Source organism: Delphinapterus leucas, chromosome 17 (assembly GCF_059928025.1).
Source record: "Delphinapterus leucas isolate spDelLeu-1000000601 "Yukka" chromosome 17, BTC_Dleu_Yukka2, whole genome shotgun sequence".
Lineage (NCBI taxonomy): Eukaryota > Metazoa > Chordata > Mammalia > Artiodactyla > Monodontidae > Delphinapterus > Delphinapterus leucas.
In genome coordinates, this window is record NC_143145.1 from 39,842,584 (window position 1) to 39,869,345 (window position 26,762).

A 26,762-nucleotide genomic window follows, 5' to 3' on the forward strand; every position below is an offset into this window, starting at 1 on the left:
TTTGCAGTAGCATGGATGAGAGATAACAGTGACTTGTACTGGGAAATGGAGAGAAGTAGCTGGGCTAGAGAAGATTGCGAGCTGGAACAGACAGGATTTGGGGCTTGGGGACTGAGGAAGAGGGAGGAGATGAGGATGAGAATCAGGTTTAGACTGTGGCAGCCGTAAGACTATGACACCGTCTCTCACAGAGATCTCAGAGGTAGGAGCAGCTTTAGGGGAAGAAAATGATTTCGTATTTGGCCATGTTGAGTTTCAGATGACACAGGAATGGAGATATTGAACAGACAGCTGGATCTACGGGTTTGGAACTCTGCAAAGACATCTGATGTAGAGTCATGGCTTAGGGATTTAGTAGAATATAGATGGAAATTGAAGCCATGACACTAAGAATACTACTCAGGGAGAATGAGTAGAATGGGAATCAGTGTTTAAGGAACAAGGAGAGTAAGAAAGGCCCACAAAGGGGCAGACAAAGAGCTGTTGGAAAGTGTATTCCTTTTCTACGACTGCTGTACAAATTACCACAAATTTATCATCTTAAAACAACACCCATGTTCGATCTCACAGTTTCTGTAGGTCAGGAGTCTGGGCTCAGCACGGCTGAGCTGGCCCTTTGCTCAGAGTCACACAAGTGTGAAGTCAAGTCGCCTTGCTGGAAGCTCTAGGAGAGAATCCATTTCCAGGCTCATTCAGGTTGTGGACAGACTCCTTGCCAGCTGGGAGTTATTCTTACACTGTAGAGGCTACTCACATTCCTTGGTTCATGGGCCCTTTCAAAGCCAGCAGTGGTGGCCTAAGTCCTTCTCACACTCTGGAGCTCTCTGACTTCCCCCTCTGCCCCGTCTCTTCTGCGGTATCTCTCTGACTCTTCTCCTTTTAAGGGCAGAAGTGACAACACGTGAGTCCACCTAGGTAATCCAGGACACTCTCCCTATTTGAAGGTCAGTTGATTACTACCCTTAATTCTATCTGCAGAGTACCTTCACAGCAGTACCTACATCCACGTTTAATTGAATTCTTGGGATATGGGAATTTGTTTTTAATGAAGTATAGTTGATGTATATTATATTAGTTTCAGCTTTACAAAATAGCGATCCAATATTTTTACAGATTACACACATACGAAGTCATTATAGAGTATTGGCTCTGTTCTCTGTGCTGTATATTAGATTGCTGCGCCTTATTTATTTTATAACTTAATCCTCTTCACCTATTTCACCCCTCCCCCACCCCCTCCCTTCTGGTAACCACTAGCTTGTCCTCTGTATCTGTGCATCTCTTTCTGTTTTGTTATTTTTGTTCATTTTTTAGATTCCATGGGTAAATGGAAAACATACAGTGTTTGTCTTTCTCTGACTTACTTCACTAAGCATAATACCCTCCAGGTCCACCCATGTTGTTGCAAATGGAAAAATTTTGTTCTTTTTTATGGCTGAGTAATATTCCATTGTGTGTGTGTGTGTGTGTGTGTGTGTAATTTTCAGGGCAGCTTCATATCTATCTATCTAGATATGTGTAAGGAAACTATAAAGATATTATATAAAGATATATATCTCTCCATATGTCTATATAGATATATATCAGTATACTATCTGTCTATACAGCTATATATATAGGGCCATATTCAGGGCCCACCTGGATAATCCAGGATACTCTTAACCACCTTAAGATCTTTAATGTAGTCCCATCTGCAAAGAGTTTACCATATAAAATAACATTCACAGGTTGCAGGGATTAGAATCTGATATCTTTGGGGAGCCACTATTCAGCCCCCTACACTGGGGCTTTTAGATACTTGCAAAATAGACTGAATTACACCATGTCTCTCCTTAGCCATGTGTGTTGTCTCCTAAAATCCCACCAAAGATAGGAGTGTGGGAGAGCACAGGAGTGTTATGGACCATCCCCTGGACACTGTAATATCAGTAACTTTTCTCCTTGTCCCCAGGCATGTCTTGCTGTCTGGATGGCTACCTGAACCTCTTGCATCTTACAGGAGATGTTCCAGCACTCTGCTCACAACTGACAGAAAAAGGTCTCTTATCAGTTTCCAAGGACAACCATGGTTTAAGTATGATCTTTTAGGGGATAGCAAGAGGTGGTACTCTCTTCCACCTTTTCCAATTTCCTTTTCATATTCTTTGAATCCTGTGTTGACAGCCAATAGGTGCAGAGGCTCTGGAGATGGGGCAGTACAGTGACTTGAGATTTCTTTGCAGTTATTCTGCCTGTAGGGTTTCATTTAATATTTACAATCATACTTTCTATGTGTAGGTCTTGGCCACCAGAGAGTTGAGTAAAACACATCTTCTGTCCTGTGAACAGTGAAGGAAAGGAATACTGAAATTGATATTTAATCTGAGGCAAAATAACTGAAAGATAAAGTGAGGTGGAGGTAACAAGTAGTGAGAAGAATGGATGTACCTGCAAGGCAAAGCAGAAAGACTGATCTGGGTTGAAACCATTACTGCTGTTTGCTAGCTGTGTGACCTTAAGCAAATCACTTTACCTCTCTGAGGCTCTGTTTTCTTAGCTCCAATCTAGGGATGATGGCATGTCCTCGCAGGGCTAATTGAAGATGCAACAAGGGAATATATGTAAAATATACTTTCTGTCATGGGATGCCAGGGCATGAAGGAGAGAGAAAGCTTTGTAATTCAAATGCTGCTCCTGTCGGTCACTAGGGATGTGATCTTGGGTGGATTATGCAACCTCCATAAATCTCAATTTCCCCATCTGCAAAACAGATAATAATATTTTGCAGCAATATTAGGGAGAATAGAAAGGATAATTGTGGGAATTATTATTATGGAAGAAAGTGATTCCTATTTGAGAAGGGATCTAGGTAAATTACAGGGTGGAGATGGAACCTGAGCTTGATCTTGAAAGTGTGATAACTGGAGAAAGAGGGAAAGGCATTTGGACTGAAGGGATGACATGATCCTGCCCAAAAAATGCAGAGTGCATTGTGCATGTAGGAAACGCTGTGGGTGCCCATGTGGAGAATTGAGTGTGGGTAGAGAGCCCTAATGGGGATGCGGCTTGGGAGATGGGCCAGGGATGGACCATGGAAACCTTGCCTGAGGTGCCAACAATCAGTCCAGCAAAGGCCTAGCTCCTTACTCTTAGATGGTGGCCCCTAAAGAGGAGTGTGTGAGACTATATAATGGGGGATGGGGAGAAAATATTAGAACTTCTGGAGAACTTTTGTCTCTACTCATTTTGTATCTCATTCCTCCCGAACGTCTCTGTTTCTTAAAAAATTTTTTTTGAAATATAGTTGATTTATAATGTGTTTGTTTCATGTGTACAGCGAAGTGATTTCGTTGTACATACATATGTATTCTTTATTAGATTCTTTTCCATTTGATGTTATTACAAGATATTGAGTAGAGTTCCCTGTGCTGTACAGTAGGTCCTTGTTGGTTATCTACTCCATATATAGTAGTGTATATATTTTAATCCCGAACTCCTAATTTATCCCTCCCTCTCTCCCCCTTTCCCCTTTGGTAACCATAAGTTTGTTTTCTATGTCTGTGAGTCTATTTCTGTTCATTTGCATCATTTTTCTTCAGATTCCGTATGTGTGATATCATGTTATTTGTCTCTGTCTGACTTACTTCACTTAGTATGACAATCTCTAGGTCCATCCATGTTGCTGCAGATGGCATTGTTTCATTCTTTTTTATGGCTGAGTAGTATTCCACTGTGGATATATACCACATCTTTATCCATTCATCTGTTGATGGACACTTAGGTTGCTTCCGTGTCTTGGCTGTTGTGAATAGTGCTGCTGTGAACATTGGGGTACATGTATCCTTTCGAATTAGAGTTTTTTCTGGATATATGCCCAGGAGTGGGATTGCCTAATGTCTCTTTTAATGAATGTTTTCTATTGCTTGTAGAACGTTAGTATGGTAATTGATACATATAACCTACAGTAATTGTTACATATAATCTAGTACCATATACCTACACACACACGTATGTACTATATAGAAATAAAATATAAAATACTTTACTGATTGGGTATAGGACCAAAGAGTTCTGAGGCCACTCAGTACTTTAAAACCCAATAGCACAGCCTGCCCCCTACTCCCACTGCGGGTGTAGGTAGAGGCCTGCTTGTGCCCAGGAATGAGACTGTCCTGTTCAGGTGGTAAAATTGGCTCTAAGGCTCTAGGATGCCACTCCTGGATCATGGCAGCTGCTTTCAAAGCAGGTGGGAAAGAAATTATTCAAGATGCTGGGATTGAGTCCCACTGACCATATCTTAAATATCTTCCAGCATCTAACTAACTTGTCCTGACAGCCCTCTACAACAAGTCAGTGTATTTAGTTACTGGTTTATCTTGGAGAGTTTGCCAGGAAGTGACACTGCTTAAACTTAGATGTTCAAGATCTGCTTTAATCAGTGTATTTATTGTTTTTTTAAAAATGACTGTGCCTAGAGTTTAACAGCTGATTGAATTTTTTCTTCTAGGCTGAAATGTTCACAGCTACACTCTATGGAGTAAGGTTTTGGGGGCTCAGTCACCCATGTTATTACCCTGATGTACCCGAAATCATTTTCAGAGAGACGTACTGTGGGGGTTCTCCTGTGTCTGGCTCTGCACAGGGGTGGGATGGGATGCATGTACCAGGTGTCCGTCCTCAAAACGCTTCTTGTTCTCCATAGAGGCGTGCCAATACATACACACCCAATGGAAGGACATGGGCTTGCCTTTAGCTGATGCTGTGACATGCCTGCACCCTTGGTGTTAGAGAATGTGTTTATGGAGTCCTGCCTCCTGGGAGCCGGGCCGTTGGAAAGCTGTAAAATCTGGACTTGGCTCTTTTCACCTGGGCTTTGAGGTTAAGCTGTTTCACTGCACTGAGATGTATTATAAACGGATCTGTGAACCGGCCTCACAGAACCGTTGCCTGGAGGCTGTGGCAGGCGACAGTCTGTCTATCATTATATCACACGGTCCTTTTCAAGAGACTCAAGTGAGAAATTTTCTATAAGTCTCAGTAGCAAGATAGAGACTTTTTCCCCCCCCAAGCACCTAGTTTATTTTTCATTTTATGAATACTGTGAAGTATGTAAATGAATACACGTCCCTCTTTGACTGAGAAATGTAGAGCCCAATTTGCTGCTTTCTTCTCCAGAGTACACAGGACTCTATGGGTGTACATTTTATATGCTAATTCCAACTTCATCTTATTTGTTTCTACCTTAAGTTTCCTCTTTATCTCTTTACTTCACTGATTTGTTATCTCACGTACTGAATGTGTTACTCTAAGTAGTCTAAGTCACCTCAGATATTTCTGAAATAAAGGAAATTGAGGAGGGTGCACTGATTAAAAATGTGAGCTCTTGGATCAGGATGATCTGAAGTTGAATTGCTGCCCTGCCATTTAGGACTTTTGTGACTCTGGGTAACTTATGTGACCTCGTTCAGCCTCAGCATTCTCATATGTAAAATGGGATAGCAAGAGCACCAATTTTTTTTTTTTTTTTGCTGTACGCGGGCCTCTCACCGCTGTGGCCTCTCCCGTTGCGGAGCACAGGCTCCGGACGCGCAGGCTCAGCGGTCATGGCTCACGGGCCCAGCCGCTCCGCGGCACGTGGGATCTTCCTGGACCGGGGCACGAACCCATGTCCCCTGCATCGGCAGGCGGACTCTCAACCACTGCGCCACCAGGGAAGTCCCCTATATTACTTTTTAACAGTAAAATTATTAACTCCTAAAATTATCACCATCTCAAAAACAATTCCAAACAATAACGTTGCAGCTGGTGTGTATGCTGTCATCAGTTCAGAGGGGGTATTGCTAGCTACAGGCCACATACTCCAAAACTTAAGCAATAAAACAAAATGGAACAGTAGAAGATGATGCTATTTTAGTACAGGCTGGTAATGTTACAGTGACTAAAGACCAGATGTATTTGAGAAAGAATAGTAATACCAAGGTAGTGTCTTTATTAAGGTACTTTATAAACATGAGCCTATTATTTCCCTGAGGAACTGTTTGAAATAGCATAAGCTCCAGACACCAGACTAAGAACTCACTTTGGTCTGAATTTTTATGTGCTTAACTCATCTTTGAGTCTATTCCAGCACCCAGAACATACCTGGCACAAATGTTTGTTGATGGAACAAATGAATGAATAGGTTGCCTCAAGTTGTGGGAGGTCCCCACCAATAACTGGACAATCTCCTTGAAGGCATCAGGACCGAATGAACCTTGGTGACCTGTGGGGTGATGAGTAAGCAGCTGGAGACCTTTAATCCTGGGAACATGGGAGCAGGGGGCACATTCATTCACTCATTCTTTCAAAAAATTTTTAAGTCATTACTATGGGTTCTGATGCTATGCTGGCCGTGGTGGATATAAAAGACAAGACAGATCCAGGCTCTGTCCTCCTGGCACGGACACAATAACGACACAATTGACAGGCACAAGGCATACCTTGAGATAACAAAGGAAGGATACCAAATTCAGACTTGGAAGCAGTCAGGGAAAGCTTCGTGAAGAATGGCTGTATGAGGGATGAGTTGGAAGTCTTGACTAGGTAAAGGGTGGAAGAGTATGGGGGCAGGAATGGTCAGAAAATGAGAGAGTGCACGGTACGCAAGAGACACTGGCCACACCACGTCAGTGTGGCTGGAGCAGAAATGATGATGGGAGGCTGGCGAGGAAAGGAGAGGATTCTGATAAGCAGGGCCTTCCCTTCTAGGATAAGGAATATCACTTGATGTTGAGAGTGATGGGAATGAATTGAAATTTTCAAGCAGAAGAGTTTCCATATCAGATCTGAGTTCAGAAAGCTTACTTTGGATGCCATGGAGAATGAACTTAGGGCTGGAAACTAGGGCAAGGAAACCACTTAGTAAGGAGGCTGTTAGGTTAACCAAGTGACAGAGTGTGGGTTTGAAACACAATGGGGGGGGTTCTTAGTGGTTGATTGTGATTGAGGACCAGAGAGGAAGAAGGGCCAAAGCTATCTGCATAAGAATGAACATAAGATTGATGCTTGCTTTGAGTATTGGGTAGACACCTTTCCGCTTCTAACTGTTTTCAAAAGCCACCTTGTGACCCATGGGTGGGGCAGTGAGATGTGCCTCCAACACAGGGACCATCCTAAAGTTCTGGGAGCTTCTCTTCTCGCCTCATCCCCAATCTTACCGTCATGGTGGCCTTGGCGCTGCAGTCACACTGGGAAACTGGGGGATGGGGGCTGAGGACCCCTCTGATGGGATTTAGGAGGCTTTAAGATCTTCTGACAATGCCTCCCACAGATAAGTGGGGATAAGGAGCTGCAACTGAGGACTTCGTAGAAATTGAAATAGAAACAGGTGGAAGTCAGTCAAAAGGATAATCACAGCATTGGGTATCTTGGGATTTGCAGGGAGAAAACCAGAATCCAGGCTCCATCTGGGGTGAGCTTGGGAAGATTATTTAAGCTCCAACACTAGAATGCCATCAAATGTTGACACTAAAAATTATAACGACTTACACAAATCCATGAGTCATTTATGCTCTATGAATTTCAGTTTTCTCCTTCATGGAATGAAAATTAAAATATCCGCCTGTGTGTATCTTGAATGAAACAAATCACATGTGTACTTATGCTTTGAAAACTGTAATATGATTAACTATGTACGTGTTGGAAACCTGTGAGGCTGTACCAGGCGGTGCATTGAGCGTGAATTGTAGGTCAGACAGACATGGATTTGGGCTCTGGATATACAAGAAATTAGCTGTTGGTAAGAACGGTAAGCTCGTTCTGAAATGACGCCCGCCTCCTGGATGTCCTCCCTTGTGCAACTCCCTTCTTTTCTGTGTGGGTGGCCCGGACCTGGTGACCCGAATGAATAGAATCTGGCAAAAGTGACGTCACTTTGGAGATTAGCTTGTAAAAGACAGACTTCTGTTGTGCTGGCCCCCTCGTTAGCTCTGACTCTGATGAAGCCTGCTGCCGTGTCACGAGCTGCTTTATGGAGAGGCTCATGTGACAGGGGGCTGGGGGTGGCCTCCAGCCAACTGATGTGGAACGGGGCCCTCAGTCCAACAGCCCACCAGGAACTGAAGCCCCAAGCAACCCTGTGAGTGAGTTGTGAGATTCTTCCCTCGTGGAGCTCTGTCATGACTGGGGCTTCAGCTGATACCTTGATTGCAGCCTTGTGGGGACCCTGAGCCAGAGGACCCCGGGGACATGCTGAGAGTCCTGACTCAGAAGCTGTGAGATAATACATGTGGTTGTTTTCAGCCACCAAGTTTGGGGGGAATTTTTTATGCAGCAATCCAGAACAAATATCAATACATCAAGTTACTTTCCTGGAGTTCCGGTGTCATCCTCTATAAAATGGAATCCCAATACCTACTTGCAGGAGTTACAGCAAGAATTCAATGAGAGAATGTATCTAGGCCAAATGCAGTGCCTGGCACATAGTAGGCACTTCGTAAATGGTTGTTGTTATTATTTTCTGAAAGACAGCAAAGCCCAGAGACAGCTGAATGCTACACACAATGGGGCAGTGAGTTTAAGGCAGTGAGTTCCTGGCTGCCCTGTCATAGCGTCACTATACTCTATTATTAAGGTTTGTTTAGTCGTGTGTCTTCTGCAGTTGACTCTGAACTGGGTGAGGCTGGGGCTGTATTGTGTCACCACTTTATCTCCTGTGCCCAGCAACACTCAGTGAGGGTTTGTTAAATGAATGAATAAATAGCTGAATTAATGAGACGGTTGAGAGATCCCTTGTCCCCTTGGTATGGCTGGTACTATAAGTAGCTGGCACTTGTCCCAGGAAATAGTGTAGGGGAATGGAAAGGATGCTGAGCTAGAGAGTTAGGGCCGCTCTCAGGCTCATGGGCCATGCTTGCTGTGCTCAGACCTTGGTTTTCTCACGCAACAAGTGAAAGTAAAATAGTTGTCTGTATTTTCTTATAGGCTCGCTGTGAGGATTAAGCAAGGTCATAGATATAAAAGTGCTTGGAAAACTGCAAACACAATGCAAACATTACTCTTAGGAACACTGATGGAATCCAGCCCATGATGGTCATTCTTCTTAAGTGGCCTATTACTCAACCAGGCATGTTTTGACACAACTCAGATTTAGAAAATATGCTTGGATTGTCAATAAAATTCATGAACTAATTTCATATAAAAAGCAATATTCTGAACATTTTTACTTTTTATTATCTGGGACACATATTCTGTCAAAGGGGTAGAATGCCTTGTTTTTCCCCTGAACTGTTTTTGTTCACATTTGTGATCTGCTTGTTTGGATTTTCAGATGGGAAACATGTCCTTTACAGATGAATTCTTTAGCATAGGACATGGTAGTTTTGCCTTTGCAATTCGTTGTTAGTAAATTTTGGCTTTAAACATTTGTTTTGGGCCCATTGACATGTGGGTAAACACACTTACTGGCTAAAGAAAACAAAGGGTCTTGAGAGGGGCCCTCCAGCTGCAGCCAGGCTGGGTTAAACCCCTGAGGAACCAATTCTGCCTCATGTGAATCACGCCAGCAGGCCCCAACCGGACAACTATTTCTGCCTCAGAAAAACCCAGTGTAGCCAAGAAGGCTAAGCCAGTTTCCTTGGAGCAGGGAATTTCCAGGCCCCTTCCCATCACACCCCAGCCTCCCTTTCCAAACACAGCTTCCTCTGCACAATAGATGTCTTTCCCCAGCATTTTACAAATTGAGTGCAGGGAGAGGTTCAGCAGTTTGCCTTAAATGAAGGCACCGTATGACATGAACATGAGTTGCGGGGACATAGCATAGTGTAACTCCCTCTTGGAAAATCACAGTGCCCCTGTTAGGCAACTAACTTTAACACGATTTAGGTCAAAACAAGCATCATTAAGTCAGAGTTAACCGCTTCCTTCTTTCTTTCTTGTAGCTCTTTAATGACAGTGATAACCTTCTTTCTTGTCTTTTAGTTATTTGTCCACTTGTATATCTCTCTGGTTGCTCTAACATCTTTGAAAGTACAGGCTAGCTTTTTTACCTCTACATTTCTGCTGAGTCCCATGCAGTGCTATGAATGGAATAAGTGCTCAATAAATGTTTTTGGAGTAAACTGATAGAATAATGAATATCTAATAGTCTAGGGTGGGCCACCCTAGACTTCCAAGCAGAACTTGGAAGAAGAGGCTACAGAGAGGCAAAACAAGTCATGTTTTTAATGGGCCAGAATCAGTTACAGGGTAAAAATCCCACTTTATTCAGCTGTTTCAGGCAGTCTGACATCAGATGACTAGTCATCACTCCAAATAGATTAGGTCCTTTCTGACCGTTTATTCAGCGTCATATAAGCATGATCTGTTTTTACTTTCCTGCCCAGGGACATTTCTTCATCCACACAAATCTTTAATTTTTTTTTCTAGAGATGTGTTTGTTTACTGCAGGAAAATAATTTAGAAACTGCTCATCTTGATTTGGAGTTCGTGAAACCAAATACACTGCCAGTGTTAAATGACCAGTAAGATGATCATCTCCCAATAACATTGACAGTCTTTGGCCAGATGCCAATCTAGGACTCGCTCTTAACATCGGTGTCACCAACCACCTCCTCTCATGCTGTGGGTAGAAGGCTTTGAATAGACTCTCAGGTTCTTCATTACTCATCAGGTTTCCCTTTGCTTTATGGACAAACAGAAACACATGGAAGAAAGGACTCGGACTGGCTCAAGAGTCAGAGTAAAGTGTGTTGGTGTCAGGTGCTAACTCTCCTCTGTAAATTTTACCCTTGGAGATTCTCTATCTTTCACTTAGCTCATGCATCTCTCAGTGTAGCTACATGTATCTGGGGGTCTGAGTGTGAGAGAAGGAAATGACTTTTCAGATAGTAATGCTGGCTCCCATAACATGGCAATTGCCAAATGAAGGGGAAGCAGGACAGAATCGTGTTGTTTCATGGTAGCTGTGAACTCAAGTTGAAGGTCTGCGTTCTGCAGCGATAACCCCGACAACGTGTGGAAGCAGTGGGGAACCCTTCAGTTTGGCCATGCCGTGTGAAGCTTCAGGACACACCTGGGTCTGTTTCCTAAGACCCAAGTGTCATTCGTGGCTAAGGTGAAGAAGCCCTGCAGATATGACAAAAGGAATGGCACCTTCTCACGTGTACTTATCAAGGGCCATCCAGAGAACCCAGCTGGGGGAAAGAGAATTGGCAAAGATGACCTTTAGGAAAAGTGACGCCTGTTAAATTGCTAGCTATTGACAGGGATTCATGAAGCATGCGAAGACAGAAGAATTAGACTTTCTTTTTAATTTAATTTAATTTATTTTTAATTGAAGTATAGATGATTTAGAATGTTGTATTAGTTTCTGGTATACAGAAAAGTGATTCAGTAATATATATATATTCTTTTTCATATTCTTTTCCATTATGGTTTACCACAAGATATTGAATATTGTTCCCTGTGCTACACAGTAGGTCCTTGTTGTCTATCTATTTTATATATAGTGGTTTTTAAAATTGAAGTATAGTTAATTTACAATGTTGCATTAGTTTCAGGTGTACAGCAAAGTGAGATACACACACACACACACACACACACATATTCCTTTTCAGATTCTTTTCCATTACAGGTTATTACAAGATATTGAGTATAGTTCCCTGTGCTACACAGTAGATCCTGGTTGGTTATCTATTTTATTTATAGTAGTTTGTACGTGCTAATCCCAAACTCCTAATTTATCCCTCCCTCATCCCTTTTCCCCTTCGGTAACCATAAGTTTGTTTACTATGTCTGTGAGCCTGTTTCTGTTTTGTAGATAAGTTCATTTGTGTCGTATTTTAGATTCCACATAGAAGTAATATCATATGATACTGGCCTTTCTCTTTCTGATTTACTTCACTTAGTATGATAATCTCTAGGTCATTCCATATTGCTGCAAGTGGCATTAATTCATTCTTTTTTATGGCTGAGCAATATTCCATTGTACATATGTACCACATCTTTTTTATCCATTCATCTGTCGATGGACATTTAGGTTGCTTCTATGTCTTGGCTATTGGGAATAATGCTGCTATGAACATTGGGGTGCATGTATCTTTTAAAATTAGAGTTTTCTCTGGATATATGCCCACGAGTGGATTGCTGGATCATATAGCAATTCTATTTTTAGTTCTTTGAGGAACCTCCATACTGTTTTCCATAGGGGTTGCACCAATTTACATTCCCACCAACAGTGTAGGAGGGTTCCCTTTTCTCCACACCCTCTCCAGCATTTTTTATTTGTAGACTTTTTAATGATGGCCATTCTGACCGGAATGAGGTGGTGCCTCATTGTAGTTTTGATGTGCATTTCTCTGATAATTAGCGATGTTGAACATCTTCTCATGTGCCTGTTGGTCACCTGTATGTTTTCTTTGGAGACATTAGACTTTCTTTTTATTAGTCCAGTCTTATTTGACCCCAGTAGGTGGGGATGACATATGGAGCAGGAACATGGGCAGTGCTGGAGGCCAGAGCAGAAGGCTCAGAAACACTACATGGAAGCCACCTAAATGTCCATCATGAGAGGAATGGATAAAGAAGATGTGGTACACATGTACAATGGAATATTACTCAGCCATAAAAAAGAATGAAGTAACGCCACTTGTAGCAACATGGATGGACCTAGAGATTATCATACTGAGTGAACTAAGTCAGACAGAGAAAGACAAATATCATATGATATCACTTATATGTGGACTCTAAAAAAGGGTACAAATGAACCTATCTATAAAATAGAAATAGAGTTACAGAAGTAGAAACAAACTTATGGTTACCAGGGGTAAGGGAGAGAGAGGGATAAATTGGGAGATTGGGATTGACATATACACACTACTATATATAAAATTGACAACAAACAAGGACCTGCTGTGTAGCACAGGGAACTCTACTCAATACTCTGTAATGACCTATATGGGAAAAGAATCTAAAAAAGAGTGGATGTATGTATATGTATAACTGGTTCACTTTGCTGTACACCTGAAACTAACACAACATTGTAAATCAACTACACTCCAATAAAAATTTTTTTAAAATTAAGAAAAAAAAGTGGGAATAAAAAAACAACTTGTCAGGGAAGAAGAGAGGGAAATGAGGTAAGGACAAGGGGAGGTCCCAGTGAGCCACATAGATAAGCAGGCAGGGAGTTCCTTAGGCAAACAAGTGAAGCACTGACTCATTGATTGCTGAAATTCTGGTGGGAGTTACTGAAAGGAATCTAGGAGGCCAGGCAGAAAATCATTAGCAGAAAGCAATCATCTACCGCTTTCAACACTGAAAATTATACTGACCTGCACAAACCAGAAAGACCACAGAAGAAGCCAGAAGTTCTGCTCTGGGGCCTGAGGGCTCCTGAAGGTGGGGGGCTGCTGTCCCGGCAGACAGAGAGCTGCTACAGGGGTGGGGAAAGGTCTGCGATGTTCCGGAGGAAATGATAGTACCCCAGGGCTTTGTGTAGTTGAGAGAGGGGAGGTTCCTGTAGACAGAGGAGAAGAGAAGGTCAGTACGGATGGGGGTCCAGCACCCTTCCTCCTTTTCATATCATCTCAACTAATTAAGTCTATTCCAAATAAGGTTACATTCTGAGGTACTAGGGGTCAGCATGTGAACATATTTTTTTGGCGGGAGGTTGCAATTCAACCCATAATAGGTACTTTGGACAAGTGAGAGGTCAGCTAGCAGCCAAACGGCTGTTCTTTTGGAGAACATGTTTCCCAAATTATGAGCAGAGCTAAGTAATTTGTTGTTTTCTATTCCAGTTTTAGCTTTTACTTTGGTTTTCAGTTCAAGAACTGAAAGCATTCAACATTCTAGTGAGACATTTATTTACAACTTTAATTGGAAATGTTTCATGACTAGCCTTTAGATGTATTTACACTGGTAAGGCTAGGGGAAAAAAAACAGTCCATGTTGTTGCCTGTTACAGCTTGTGTTGTATAATAAACTGAGCAATCAGATGAGAATATGGGCCCTCCCCTTATTCTCCCCCCACCACTTCTGTTACACACACACACACACACACACACACACACACTCACACTCAGTCACAAAGCTCAGAGAGTTCTACAAGCAATCAGGGCCAACCACAGAGCTTTCACTCTAGTGGGGGCTGGGTAGGAACAGCGTGGCAATCTAAGCAGGAGGACAGCAGGACAGGTAGGTCCTGGAAGAGTCTGGGAGAGAGAGCCAGGTGGACACCATGCATTCAGTCGCTCACATGTTCATTCAACACCCCTGCGTTAAACAGCCATAGTAGCAGTGCCGTGACCATTAACTGAGTGCTATGCTGTGTGCCTGCATCCATCAGACGATAACCAGTAGTTCTCAGTAAGGGGTTCTTGGCAACCAGGAATGTTAAGGGAGGTGGAAGGTGAAGTAGAGAATGATCTAGATTATTAGGTAAACTAGAATCAACCAGGACAGTGAGTGTGAGCCTTGGAGGAGATGGTGGTGGGTGGATGGCAGGGATGGTGGTAACAGATGTATTTATTGTCACAACTGACAGTTACTTTAGGTGCTGGGATGAATCCATGCTGACGTCACAGTGTAGGTAGTCTTGGGTAATGGTTAAGCACTGCTTAATCACTGGGGCCCAATCTCTTGAGTTTGAACCCAGCTTGACCCCTTACCTGCTCTGTTAGTTTGCTAGGGCTGTCGTTACAAAATACCACATGCTTGGTGTCTTCAACAACAGAAATTAATTTTCTCCCAGTTCTGGAGGCTGGAAGTCCAAGGCAAAGGTGTCAGCAGGTTTGGCTTCTCCTGAGGCCTCTTTCTTTGGCTTGCAGATGGCCACCTTCTCTTGGTGTCCTCACCTGATCTTTTCTCTGTGTGCATGAATCCTTAGTGCCTCTTTTTTGTGTCCAGATTTCTTCTTCTTGTACAGACACCAGTCAGACTGCATTAGGATTCATCCTAATAGCCTCATTTTAACTTAGTCACATCTTTAAAGGTCTTATCTCAACCTAGAGGGATGGGATAGGGAGGGTGGGAGGGAGCCGCAAGAGGGAGGGGAGATGGGGATGTATGTATATGTATAGCTGATTCACTTTGTGATACAGCAGAAACTAACACAACATTGTAAAGCAGTTATACTCCAATAAAGATATATATATAAAAAATAAAGTTCTTATCTCCAGACAGTCACATTCTGAGGTACTGGGAGTTAGGACTCGACCTATGCATTTTGGCGGGTATTGGGGGCATGGGAGGACACAATTCGGCTTCTAACACCTGCTGTCCGGTATTGGCAGATTACTTTCTCTCTCCAAGCCTTACTTACCCTCTGTACAACCGGAAAGATGTTAACAACTAACACGTGTCAAACACTTCCTATGTTTTAAATATTTTACATTCATTATCTCATTTAATCCTCACGATAGCCATATAAAGTTGGTGTTATTATAATACCAAATAAAAATATGGGATGCCCAGTTAAATGTGAATATCAGATAAACGATAATTTTTTTTAGTGTCTGTCCTGCGCAAATTTTGAGACATACTTACACTAAAAGTTTCTCATTGTTTATCTGAAATTCAAATTTAGTCAATTGTCCTGTAATTTATCTGGCAGCATTATCCCTTGGAGCCAGAAGAGTAAGCAGGGTCAGGACTGATTCTCTCTCCTCTCCCATTTGAAGCTCTCTTCTCTACTGTGGCAGCAAAAGGAGGCCTCCTAGGAAGGCAGCCTAGACCAGCCTGGTTCCTGATTTTGAAAGGAATTTACTTTCTCCCTCTCTCTTTAGTTACTTCTCCTCTGACACTGGCTGGTGTGGCTTAAATAAGCTTTTCCCTGCACTGCAACCCTAATACCAGACTCAAATACGAGTCTGGGGGAAAATGGCCTGCTTTGGTTCAGTGTGACTGGGACCTACCTAGCACAGAAAAGAAGGGCTCCTCCATATGACCTAGCTTTGTTCATCTAAGCCCTTCGCTCAGTTCTGAGCTCAAATCTTCAGCCAAGAGTAAAGTGCTATTTGTCTTACTTTGCTTTTCTTCATCCAGAGGCTTAGATCTCCTTTGGGGACTTTGAGTCCCACTTTGAGTGGAGTGTTGAGAAAAGTTACTCAAACCTTGGAAAGCAAAAGGATTATTTCATGACCTTTTAATGTCATCTAAGGCCATGTTACTGAAAGTGTGGTTTGCTGACTAAGAGTGGCACCTGTGAACTTGTTAAAATGCAAATTCTCTGGCCCAGCCCAAGACCTATTGAATCAGAATTTCTGGGGGCAGGATCCAGGAATCTGTATTTTCGTATAGTCTGAGAAGCATTGGTCTAGAGAAGCTTGCCTGGGGTCCTCTCACTCTTTTGGGGAATGCAACATAGTTTATACCGCTGATTTGGCCTCGGACCTTTTACAGTACTGTTGAGATGAGGATGATTTTATCTTCTGTCCAATAGAGAAGATAACCCTAAATATTACAGTTTTGCTGCTCTCTTGGATATTAACCAGTTTTGTATCTGGATTTACAATCTTACCTCAGCCCTCTTTTCACCCCCCACTTACTGCACAAGTCCTGTTTTCTCATATCCTCCTTTGATACAGCATTGCCATCCTGCTGGTTCCCTCATTAATGAATTGAATAAAACTATGATATGGGCTTACTTATCTATCTATATGAAAATTAGGTTTTTAATATTCTGAGAATGATACTCTAACACAAGAATAACCAACAGAAGACAGGATTCATCTCTTCTTCAGACTCCTGGCTAAATACTGTCATAACACTCTCTATCTCAATCAGGGTCTATTTGTTACAAACAACAGAAGCCAACCTGAATAATCAAAATGAAGAAGGGACTTATTGGAAGCCTATAGGAGTCTCATGAGACTCATTTCCAGGAAGTATAGCAAAGCTTCCAAGGGAGTGGAAAACTGTCAGTTAGTCTCAGGTTCTCTCACTCCAAATGCTCTCTGGCCCCTGATTTTCTCCAGGAATGAACACTGCTTTCTGGCTTCTTTATATACTGGTTATATACTAGTTTCCCTGTTTACTTATCAGCAAGAACGTGGCTTAAAATGGATCTGAATGATCTTCCAGCTCCAGGAACTGATTTGTCCCTGACAGACCAGTAAATCAGCTGGGTTTCAGTCACATGCCCGCCTGCTGGGGGAGGGGGAAGGATTAAGACTTCAGCTCACACATCCACAAGAAGCTGAGATTAGAGCAGATATATTCTAAAAAAAGCACCAGTGGGCAAGGATGATGAACTTACCTCTGATACGCTAGCCTTTAAAAAGACTGTATTAGTGATCAAGGAAAGAGAGATGATGAAAGAGGTGTTCTTTCCAGGGTTTCCTCCCTTGGACATGAGAATGGTCTTGGGATCAATTTGGCTTAACACACCTCTGAGGCCTAACAAATAGAGAAGCACCTTGGCCTCTGAAATGGGCAGAGTGAAAGCTGAATAAAGAGAGACTGATTTCTAATTAAAACTTTTTGATATGGAACCTAATAAAAATCTTATTTTTAGGGGTTGTACACTTACTTAATTAGCCTCTGAGAAAATCGTATCATATTGGCATGCGTTTCCAGCCCAAACGTTTAACTTAGGATAACGCCAGCTACTGCGACAAATATATCCCTAAATTTCATTGGCTTAGCACAGCAGAAGTTTATTTTCTACCCTCAGCAGTGTAAATATAAAGCAGGTATTCCTGGTCAGTGGGTAGGAATCCTTTAGTTTATTGAAGTCTTTTAAAAATTTTGTCAGTAATGGTTTGTACATCTTTTGCTAAATTTATAGATATTGGGGGATTTTGATACTGTCGTAGAGTCCTCTTTAAAAAATTCCATTTTCTAATACTTTGTTGCCAGTGTATTTGGAAATATAATTTTTGAAATATTGACATTGATATATATATATAATATATTTAATAATTTCTAAGTACTTTCTTTTGTGTTTTCTATGTATACAATTATATAGTGAAAATAATGTTATTTCTTCCTTTCTAATTGTTATGCCTTTTACTTCTTTTTCTTTTCCTACTGCACTGGCTAGGTCCTCCGGTATGATGTTTTATAGATGAGATGTCAGCAGATGTCCTTGTTAATTACAAGTCTCTGGGAGAGGCTTCCACTACTTTACCATTAGGTATTATATCAGTCAGGGTCAGTTAGAATACAGAAACCATATTAGTTATTTTAAAAAAGATAATTTAATTTAAAGAATTATCATCCATGTTTTGGAGAAGAGAAAAGGCAAAGAGATGACATTGAGTATCACAGAGATTGTAACCACAGGAAGCAGCTACTACCCTGGTGCTAGGGAAACAAAGGAAAGGGGTTGACATTAGTAAAACTTAAAAGCTTAGATGAGAGGCTCCATGGATTTGGGTTGCAGTCTTCTGGGGACAGGACATTGCCTGATCAGTGCCTGAGGACCTCGGAGCTGAAGGTGCTCCTGAAGAGGGCCCCTTGGAGCTGGTTTCAGAGCTGTGAGGAGGGGGCAACAGGGGCTGGCATTGTTATCTCTGACGGGGCATGATGCGACAGAGTCTTAAGTATGAAAAATCTGCAAACTGGAAACAACTGCTGCTCTTGGAAATAACTGTCACTTCCAGGATGAAGAACTTTGGATGCATTAACACAAACAAGTGCAAAGAAAACAGGAAAGTCCCTTCTTCCTCCTCCAGCTTTGCAGCCTCTGTCTCATACTCCCTAAAGCCTAACAGGAAGCTTGCTGCCAAAGCAAAAATGTGAACTGGAGAGTGCCAGCTCCCCAAACACAAAATGAAGTAAAAAAAGGGTGGGTTTGAAGCTTAATAATTATCAAATAGCTTAATAATCTAAAAATAATTGTGGCACTTGCTGTAAGTTTTTTGCATATACCTTTATCAGGTAAATCCACTTTACAGGAAATTTACATCTATGCCTAGTTATGAAGAGTATTTATAGTGAATGAGTGTTGACTTTTATTAAATGCTTTCTCTGTACCTATTGAAATAAATGTATATTTTCCCCTGTATTCTATTTGTTTAGTGAACTACAGAGATTGATTTGGAATGTTAAATAAACCTTCCATTCCTGAAATAAGTCTCACTTGATTATGTTAGATTATACATTTTACATTTTGCTGGATTGGATTTGCTAATACTGTGTTAGTATCACAAGAGTGATTTTGCCTGAAATTGTTCTCTGTCAGCTTTGGTATCAAGGTTATGCTGCGCTCATGACACAAGTTGTGATGTATACACTATATATTTTTTTATTATCTGGACGAGTATGTATAAAATTAGTGTTATTTTTAAATGTTTGGAAATATTTATTGGTGGAGCTATCTGGGCCTAGTGTTGTGTGTATGTGTGTGTGTGTATGTGTGTGTTTTAGTGGGAAGGTTATTATTATGGACTCAGTTTCTTTAATAAATACAGGAATATTCATATTTCTATTCGTGTATTTCTACAAGAATACAATACGATACAATACAATACAATACAATTCTTGTATTGGGGGTCAGTTCCCAGTTAAAAGTTTCAAAGACTTTGTCCATTCTATCCAAATTTTCACTTGTATTGGCATAAAGTTGTTCATAATTTGCTCTCATTATCTTTTAAATATCTGCAAGATCTGTAGTGATGTCTCTCTTTTCATTCTTGATATTGGTAATTTGTGTTTTCTCTTTTTTTTCTCTCTCAATACTGCTAGGGGTTTATAGAGTTCGTAAACTTAAATTCGAAGAATCAACTTTTGTCTTTGTACATTTTCTCTATTGTGTATTTGTTTTCTATTTCATTAATTTCTGTTCTTGATGACTGAAAAATTTCTTGAGATAGATATTTAGATCATTAAATTTCAGCTTTCTTCTTTTCTAATACATGCATTTAAAAGTATATATTTTTCTTTAAATACAGCTTTAGCTGCATCTCACAAGTTTTGATATATTGTATTTTTATTATTAATCAGTTAGAAGTTATTTTCCAGTTTCCATTTTTATTTCTCCTTGATCCCATGGGTTATTTATATATTTTTAAAATTTGAAATATATTAAGATATTCTAATTATATTTTTGTTATTAATTTATAGCTTGCTTTGGCTGTAGTCAGAAAACGTACTTTGTATAATTCAGTTCTTCAAAATTGATTGAGACTTGCCTTTCAGCCCAGCTTATGGTCAATTTGGGTAAATGTTATGTATACTCTGCACTTTGGGGATGGAGTGTTCTAAATGTAACAATTTGGTCAGATTAGTTAATTGTGTTGTTTAAATCTTTCATATTTTTACTGATTCATTGGCTGTTTGTTCTATCAGTTACTAAAAGAGGTGTATTAAAGCACCTCAGTGTGATTGTGAATTTTAAAATTTATCCTTGAGGTTTTAAAATTTGCTTTCTATATTTTGAGGCTATGTTATTAGATGCATACAAATTTGGGATTGCTACATCTTTTTAGTGGATTGACATTTTTATCATTATAAAATGTCCCGATTTACCTCTAGTAATCTTTTTGCCTTAAAGTTTAACATTGTTTGACAAGAAAAGAACTACATTTGCTTTATTTGTTTATTTATAGTTTAGTGTTTGTGTAGTGTATCTTTTTCTGTGCTTTTACTCTCAAAATTTTTCCTCCACTTAATGTGTGTCTCATCATCAACATGTAATTGTTTCTTTTTACAATAGTCTGACAAGTTTTATTTTTTTAATAAAATATTTTGTATATTCATAATTAATGTAATTATTGATATATTTGTATTATTTGTCCTGTGTATCTTACTATTTGTTCTCTATATGTATTATCTATTTTTACTATTCTATTTACAATTACCCTATAGATGACAACATGTGATCTTGAGTTACAAGGGTGCATTCTAAAGGAGTACTTTTACCACTTTTCAGAGAATGCAGGAATCTTAGTACACTTTAATTATTTTTAACCTTTTCTACTTTTGCTATATTTTGTCATGCATTTTAATTATACATATATTTAAAATGGAACAAAGCATCATTGTTATTATTTTTTACAGTTAATTTTTCTTCAGATTTATCCATATAGTTACCTTTCTCACTGATACTCATTCTTTCCTATATTTGCAGGTTTCAGCTAAGATAAATTTTTCTGCCTCAAGAACTCTCTTTAGTATTTCTTTCAGAGTGGTCTGCTGGTGACAAACTCTCTCTCTCTCATTCTCTCCCTCTCTCTCTCTCTCTTTGCCTGGAAATGTTTATATCTTGCTTTCATTTTTGAAGGAGATTTTCACTGGATATTGGCAGTTATTTTCATTCAACATTTTAAAGATGTCATTGCATTGCCTTCTGACTTCCATTATTTCTTTTGGGTAGTTAGTTGCCAGTATTACCTTTGAAAGTAATGTGTCTTTTTTCCCTGGGTGGTTTTAAGATATCCTATTTGCTTTTGGTTTTCATAGTTTCCCTATGATGTACTTAGGCATGGCTTTCTTTATATTTATGCTACTTGGAATTTGTAGAGCTTTAAAAATCTGTGGTTTGATGACTTGAATTTGTTTCAAATGGTGCTGTCATTATCTCTGTGAGTACTGCTTTGTCCTATCTTCTTCTGGGAGGTGCATTACAGTAAGTTGACCTTTTATCACATCCCATGTTTCTTAGCTTCTTTTAGTAATTTTTTACATGTTTTCCTAGTTGTACTTCAGTAATATATTTTCTACTGACCTATCATTCATTTACTGATCCTCTATTTTGCTATCTCTAGCCTGCTGTTATATCCACCATTGGGTTTTTATTTTCGGTTATTGTACTTTTTAGTTCTAAAATTATCATTTGACCCTTTTTTATGGATTTGAATTCTCTGGTCAAATTTTCCTTTTGTCGTCTATTTTCATGAAGTATTAAACATGGTTATTGTAAAGTCTATGTCTGATAATTCTAATACTTGTAGCGTTTGTTCCCCAGAATGGTGAGAATCCTAAAAGTTCTGCTTGGCTTTTTACCTCTTAGCTGTTGCTTTGTGTCTGATGTGTCTTGAGAATCAGAAAATTCCTCAATGAGAAAAGCCACACAGACAGAATATTGGGCCCACTTATCTGTAGTTTCCTTTTCTCCAGTATCTTAAGACTTCAGGTACTGACTTTGGGTCACCTAAAACTCCAGCTTTTATTTCTGCAGCCCTGTGGAACTACCAAAAGCTCTGAGAAGTTACTTTTTGCTTGGCCTCTTGACCCCACTTTATTTACAAATTGTCAGTGGAGAAGAGAAGGTCAGGCTCACTGAAGTGTCCTTCTCCTCTCTCTGGGGTCTTGGCCAATCAGGTTTTGCTTGCCTTGATTGATTGCTGATATCTTTAAGCAGCTGTTTTTCAATATTTTATTCAGCATTCATAATTGTTTGTAGCAGGAGGAATGGTCTGATAAAGGATACTCCATCATAGTTGGAAGTGGGAGTACGCTCTAGTCCATTTTTCAAAGATTAAGATTTTTTATTTATTTAACTGAAGGTTCAAATCAATGATGAAATTTTTGATGTATATCTCCAGACATGACAACTTCAGATGTAATAAAACAGTATGTGCCGCAGGATCCCCTTTGTTTTGTTGGGGATTTAATGACTGCACAGAGTTTTATGCTACTTAGAAAATGGCAGAGATGATTTTTTATCAGGAGACCATTTCCTAAATTGCTTTGGGGAGTATAAATGTTCTGCACAGTTTTAACAGGTGTTCTGTAGGAAAAGATTTTTTGGTTAAATTAATTTGGGAAGAGATAGTTAAAAATAATTCTTACTTCACAATGTCTCTGAGCCTTGGTTATGCTATATGCCTTCCAAGTCTACGAAAGAGTTAACGGCATGCAGAATTTCCTAAACTTATTTGATCAAAGAACCCTTTGGGGGAGCAACTCATGGAGAAACTATGATTCCAGATATTATAGCTTGGAAGACACTGGTTTAAGAGGAAAGAAGGCTAAGGTAGAAGTTAGACTATCTCTGATTCTGATTCTGACATTTATTAGCTGTGTGATCTGCTATATGACATTGCATCTCTGATCATTAGTTTCCTCGTGTGTGAAATGAAAAGGCTTTATTTGAGATAACTAAAGTCTAAGCTTTTCTCTTCTATGACATTGCCAAGCATATTGCTGATATCACACAATATTATCCTTATCTCCAACTCTCATTAGTTCCTATTTCTTTATGCTTAATGATAAAGCCCTTGAAGTGGTGGTTTAATTATTGAACCGGCTGTACCATTTTGAATTTGAGTCAAATCACTGAACTGAAGAGGTAATGCTAAACCATCTCTGACCTCCTCATGTATTCAATACAGGAACTGTAAAAGCACGAGGTGATGTGGTTTTACTTATTAAGAAAACAATAGGGCTTATGATGTTTTGTGTAGAGTTGCTGATCCTGGTGAACTTAATGTTTGTTTGTTTTTTTCATGGATTCACAGAAAAAGGAGACACCAGAAAACTCAGGGTATGTTCAAGGCAGAGAACTAAAGGGCCGCCTGGTCTCTTCCTTTCTCTCACCCTAGACCGAAGAGGAAATTACTTGTCTCAAAACTTGGTGCTAATCAGGGGAAAAAGAAATCCTCTCAGAATTTTTAGCCATAAACTGGGCTTTGTGCTAATTTGAAGCCTGAATTCATATGGAACTGGCAACTCAAAAACATTGAACCAAGAATTTAATTTACAGTTAGGCTTAAAATATCAGAGCCTCCGGGAGCACGACAGACACCAATGTAAATCACCTCTGCAGGAACCCAACTTCATTCCAGATCCCCCAAGGTTTTTGGAGATAAATTTCCAAGAAAAATGAGCAACTTATAGTAAAAATCATGAGTATATAAGGTACCAGAAGAAAAAAAAAAGGACTTCAGAAACAGACCTATAAATACTTTAGATATTCTTAACTATGGTTAATATATTTAAAGAAGTGAGACAACTTTGAAAATAGGAGCATTGGAGAGAATCTATAAAGAATAGGCAAGCAAATTTGAAACAAAATAAAATACAACTCAAAATGATAAATACAATAATTGAAATTAACATATGAATTATAGGTGTTTATTAATATATTAGATACAGCTGAACAGAATTAATGAACTGGAAGATGAGAGAGAGAAATTATCGGAGACAAAGAGATGGAAAAGATAAAAGAGAGGTTAAGATTATGGAGGATGGAATTAAAATGGCTAGAAATAAATCCAAATATATCAGCAATTATAATACATGAGAAAAAGACAAATATGATCACACTGAACAGGAAATAACATCCAGTTTATCCTATTTACATATGACATATACATATAAAAGCCTAAGGACACAGAAAGATTGATAGCAAAAAGATGGTGTGATAGGTTGAATATTTGCTTCTCATTCTTCACCCTTCCCTCCACCTCCCTTTTCCTGGTCTTATTATGGGTACAGTATACTTCCTTACACTTTGACTTTGGGCTTGTAATGTGACTTTCATTGACCAGTGGTCTATGGAGAGAAGTGATAATGTGCCAATTCTAAGCTTAGGCTGTAAGGGGCTTTACTAGTGTCCATTTGTGCTCTTGTATCCCTGCCATTGCCATGAGAAGAACGGGCCCTGGCTAGCCCACTGGTCCAAGGTCAATGAGACGTGGAGCAGAACCACCATAGTCAGTCCAATCCATGCATCTGCATTGAGAAGCATATCTAATCCCAGACCAGGTCAGCTAAATTCCAGATCAGCAGACATATGAGCAATAATAAAGGATTACTGTTTTAAGCCACCAGGTTTTGGGGTAGTTTGTTATCCAGCAATACCGAAAAGATACATTAGTCAAATGCTAAGTAAAATAAAATTGGCCTAGCTATATTAATATCAAAATAAACCGCAGGCAAAGAGTATTTCTAGTGAAAGAATTTCTTTATTTTATAGAAGGTTCAATTCAACAGAAAGATAAAATAATCCCAAGATTATATGGACTTAATAATGTAGCCTCAAAATAGGTAAAGTAAAAATTTACAGAACTACAAGGGAAAGTAGGCAAATCCACTATCCTAAGGGGGTAATAAGACACGCAGACTAAAAAATATCATTAAGGATGAATAATATTTGCATAATACAATGAACATGGTTCACTTAATCATAGATCATTTCCATAAAACCACATCAATCAGCTATAAAAAACTCATTTTTTTTAGAGACAAAGAACATCAGTGAAAATCAACCACGTATTAGTCTACAGATCAAGGCTTAATTCTAAATGAATTTTATCATATAGGTCATATTCTCTAACCACAGCTTAATTAAGCTACAAATAAAAAACAAAAATATGATGAAAATTTTCCAATTATTTATAAATTAAAAAGCATACTTCTAAACATTCCAAGGCCAAAGGAGAAATAAAAAGGAGAATTAAAAGAATGTTAGAACGGAATTGTACTGAAGATATTACTTATCAAAAATTTTAGATTTCCACTAAGGCTATATTTAGAGGGAAATTTATAGTCTAAAGAACAGTCAGACAAGAATTATGGTAGAAAACTAATGAACTAAGTATCCTTAGAAAAGAGCAGTAAAATAAACGCAAAAAAAGTAGAAGAAAATAACACAAGATTAAAGCAGAAAATGAACACATAATAAAGAAGACCTGCAAAACCAAAGTTTTTTTCAAAGGCTAATAAAATTGAAACCCTCTGCAAAATTAATGAAAAAGAGAGAGAGAGAAGAGGCACAAATTAACATTAGAAATATAAAAGATATGACTATAGATGCTGCATATATTAAAAAGAAAATATGATCTTTTGAACAACCTAATGCCAATAAATTGGAAAGTTTAGATAAAATTGACAAATCCTAGAAAAATATAACTGACCAAAACTGATTCAAGAGGAAATAAAAATATAATAATTAAAAATATTTTTTATAGTAAATAAAATTGTTTTATAATAAATAAAAATATTCAATCAGTAATATGAAATATTCCCACAAAATAATATTTTTTCACAGTTTACTGTGTTTTTAAAAACAATTTTACAGTTTTACTAAGTGCTATCAAACATTCAAGGAATAAATAATCTTGATTTTATAAAAGTGATTTCAGAATATATGAGTCTAGCATAATCATAATACCAAACTTGGTAAGAATAGTACAAGAAAAGCGAATTACAGTCTAGTGTCATTTATGAACATGGGTGCAAACATTCTACACAAAAATATTAGCAAACTGAATTCAGCGATGTAGGAATATAATATGTCAGTAAGTTGGATTCATCCCAAAGATGTAAAGTTAAACATTAGAAAATCAATTAATATGATTCACTGCATTAATAAATTAAAGGGGGATAGGAATTCCCTGACGGTCCAGTGGTTAGGACTCAGTGCTTTAACTGCGGTGGCCCCTGTTCAATCCCTGGTCGGGGACTAGGATCCTGCAAGCCACGTGGCACGGTCAAAAAAAAAAAAAAGGGGGGAAAAGTATACAATTAATAGTTACAGAAAATGCATTGCTAAAATTCAACATGTGTTCATATATAAACTCTTAGCAACTAGAAAGAATGCTCAATAGGAGGAACCCTCATTAACTTCAAAAAAATCTACAAAAGCACTCCAACAGCAAATATCATAAAAAATGGAGAAGTATTGAAAATATTCCCTTTAATATCAGGAATAAGACTAGAGGGCTTACCATCTCCATTTCTATTTCACGCTGTAGTAGGAGTCCTAACTAGTTTAATAAAGAAATAAGATTGGAATGCAAGGATCCTAAGAGTCATAGTAACAGAATTAAAAATTGCATAGAAAATCCAAAGGCATCTACAGGTAAATTATTAGACTTAATAAGAAAGTTTAGTAAAGTGGCTGGATAAACAAC